Below are 4,034 nucleotides of genomic sequence, written 5' to 3' on the forward strand. Positions count from 1 at the left end.
AAGATGCACTTGGATGTCATGTTCTTTCCACTCTGTTTGCACTGGGAGGTTTGGAGAGTATCATCCAAGGCCAGTGAATCTAAATTTAGCGGAATACATAAAGTCTCGAATTTTGAGCGAAGACTCTCGATATCGATTGTGCCTCTCTTACCTCTTTTATTATCTCAGAATCAAATAGATCAAGGAGTTGAAGGGTGGCATATTCAAACTGCTCAATACAGTGAAAGGTCCCTCCATGACTGCTGCACAGTTCGTAGACCAAGTCAAAACGAATGGAGAGCTACTGGAAAAGAGGCTCTGTACCATGATGAACACTGTTCGTGGCTCAAACCAATACTGGTACCTGAGAAGAAGTAAAGTGAAACGCATGATAGCAGAGTTTGGGTCTCCCACTTTCTTTCGCACTTTTAGCTGTGCAGAATATACCTCCGAAGACATTAGAGAGTACTTGCACAAAGTAAACACTGTCCCACCGTCATATAACACTGGCAAACTCTGCACAGAATATCCCGTGTCTGTATCGAGACAGTTTTCTCTAAAGTTTAATGAAATGTTTAATAAAGTATTAATCAAGGGACAGGTTTTGGGCCCGGTTAGCGAGTTTTATTACAAGAAAGAGTACCAGGCCAGAGGAGCTCCTCACTATCACTGTTTAATCTGGATAGCTAATGCTCCAGTTGTCGGTGAGAGTAGAGCCGAAGATGTCGTCAGATTTTTAGACGAAAGAGTAACTTGTAGCATACCAAATAAAGATACCTGTCCACAGCTACACGAAATTGTTACGAGGTACCAGTTACACAAGTGCAGCAATTACTGTAAGAAAAAGAGAAAGTTTAGCAAAAACGTATTTGTTACAAAGTGCAAATTTGGATTTCCTCACCCAGTTTCCGAAGAAACTGTACTGAAAAATGTCCAACAAAGCATGAAAGCAGAGAAAAGGATATATCACCTTTAACGGAGCGAGGAAGAAGTGAGAGTCAATGATTACAATCCTCTGCTTCTATTATTATGGAAGGCTAATATCGATGTATCCTTTACCAGTGAGTGTTCTCTTGCTCTGGCCGATTATGCGAGTGGCTACGTGACAATGGCAGGAAGAGGTCACATGCAGGATCTGTGGCAAGACATCTTAGATGATAGAGGCATCTACAGTAAATTGTTTAGGATCGGCATAAGATGTCTTGACAGCCGACCCATTGGACTATACGAAACATGTGATATATTACTCGGTGAGCCACTTTGCAGAAAATCAAGAGAGGTATTATGGATCGATGTAGAAATGCCACATAAAAGAAAACGAAATTTAACAAAGAAACTCAGTGAAGTTGAAAAAATAGCAGCAAATGATCCATCAACTGAAGACTTTTATGGGGAGGGCCTTGTCACTCACTTTTATCCAAACAGAGCCCAAGAACATGAAGAATATTGCCTTTATGACTTTGTAGCGAAACTCACTTACAAGGGCAAAAATAAAAATGGCGAACGAATCTATAAACCACTACAGATAGAGCGCCTTCCTAACTTTATTGATTTCGATGTCTATAAAGAAAATCAGAGAGACAATTTCTATTATGCCATCATTCTCCTTTTCGTGCCATTTAGAAATGAGGATGAATTAGTTCATGATGGCGAAACTGTCCAAGAAGCATTTGATTGCCACATTGTCGACCACGAAAGGTGTGTCGAAGCAAATGAGAAATACAGAAAGTTGCTCAAATGTAGAGAGAAATTAAAAGACATACAAGATGCCAGAGCAGCAAACAGAGAAGAGGAAAATGATGTGGAAGATGACGATCCACAACTGATGGGACAGATTAAAGATGCAATAAATGACGTGAGAGATATGGACACTGTATCTGGTCTCACTCTGCAAGAGAGAGAATCGATGCTAAATGTAGACCAAAAACGCATCTTTGATCACGTAAAAGCTCATCTCTTGAGGCAAATTGAATACAAAAATAAATCGAAACAAGAGAAGGAGCAATCAAAAAGTGTAAAACCGTTGCACATGTTTATCAGTGGTGTAGGTGGCACCGGTAAATCTTTTCTTATTTAGGCAATTAAAGCACTAGTGAAAAGCCTCTGGTCACCACTGACCAAACAGACATGTGCAGTTTGTGCTCCAACAGGATTGGCAGCTTACAATGTGGGAGGTGTGACAGCACACAGACTGTTTCAGCTGCCAATAGAACACGATGGACAATGTGCCTCATACTGGTCCATACCAAAGGCTAGTCACAAAGTAATGAAAACAGAACTTCAGGATCTGAAAATGGTAATCATTGATGAAGTGTCCATGGTTTCTAGCCTCAATCTCACTTATATACACATGAGAATGAATGACTTATTCGAATCAGACGAATGGTTTGGTGGCAAGAATGTCCTCTTTGTTGGTGACATCCTTCAATTGCCACCAGTTCGTGGACAACCAGTGTTTGACAAAGTAACAGCATCAACACTGAAATACAGACTTGGTAGTATGGGTGCAGTGAACATATGGCGTGATACTGTCACCTATGACGAATTGACAATAAATGAAAGACAAAAAACAGACCAGAAATTTTCGGAAATGTTGGACAAAGTGAGACGTGGCTTTCCAGACGATGAGACTCTCGCTACACTTTCCGAAAGGGTATTTTCAACGCCCATTGAGAAAAAATTTAAAATTTTACAACAGGGTGGTAATGCCCCAGTTTGCCTGTTTCCAAAAGTAGACATGTGCAAAGAATTTAATGAAACAATGCTGGCTAATTTACCTAGTCCTACCATAAAAATAAGAGCCAAAAATTTAATTGATGGTACTGGCAACATAGATGTACGTAGAAAGATGATGATGATTTAGAAAAAAAGGTTGAGAAAAAGTTAAAAGAATTAAATAAAGATATTAACAATACTGGTGGTTTGGAAGCCACATTAAAATTGGCTGTGGGGGCTAGAGTAATGTTGCATTGCAATGTAAATGTTGAAAAGGGATTAGTGAATGGAGCACTTGGTACAGTGCAGGCCATTTCAGAAACACGAATAACAGTTAAATTTGATAGGATAACTGATCCTTGTGAGATTGAGAAAGTCAAGAGAAAGTTTATGGTAATGAAAAATGTCTTTGTGTATAGAAGCCAGTTTCCTTTGATATTAGCTTTTGCTGTTACCATACACAAAGGCCAGGGACTGTCACTAGATAATGCAATCATTGATCTGTCTGAAAACGTATTTAGTGCAGGAATGGCTTATGTTGCTCTATCACGAGTACGAACACTGTGTGGTGTCCATTTCACATGTTTCAACCCCAAATCATTGATGGTTTCCCCTTGTAGCAAAAAAGAAATAAACAGGTTGAGACCTCCCACAATATGCCATTCCTACAGATTGTGGCAGTAGAAAGCGTACACTTACTGGAACTATTGAAGAGCCACAAGCAAAAAATCAAAAAAATATGCCACCACCAATAGTAGCTCGTGATAAGAGAAGTAGGCCATCAGACAGTAAGAACAACGATAAAGCTAATTGCCCCAAAAAACCACCTACTGTTATCGCTAATAATAATAATAATGATGATAGTGATGATTGTGTGATGATGGGAATGAGTACAAGAGCTAGTAATTTAAAATACCATCCCCCAAATGCTGCTACTCAAAAAGCATGGTTTAATGCCCTAAACTTGGGATTTGTTAAATCATACAGACCAAAGTTGGGTAGCCCAACCACAGAATTAACTGTACCCAAAGGATCTACTAATGTACCTGGTGATGGTAATTGTTTATTTAATGCTCTGTCTCATCCCATTACAGGTTCTTATATTTAGCAAAATTTCATCAGATTGGCCATTATTAGACACATGCCTACAATGGAAAATCGGCTACGTAGTTGGCTGACTCCCTATAATTCAGTAAAAGAATATATTGCTGGAGAAAGTATGGATAAGAATTATACATGGGCGGGAGATATCGAAATGTTAACAATGGCTGATTTACTGAATGTTTACATATACTCCTATAATGAAGAGGGGATGCATGGGTACGTTATTCACCACTTAC

This window comes from Amphimedon queenslandica, unplaced genomic scaffold, assembly GCF_000090795.2.
Source record: "Amphimedon queenslandica unplaced genomic scaffold, v1.1 AMPQUscaffold_13256, whole genome shotgun sequence".
Lineage (NCBI taxonomy): Eukaryota > Metazoa > Porifera > Demospongiae > Haplosclerida > Niphatidae > Amphimedon > Amphimedon queenslandica.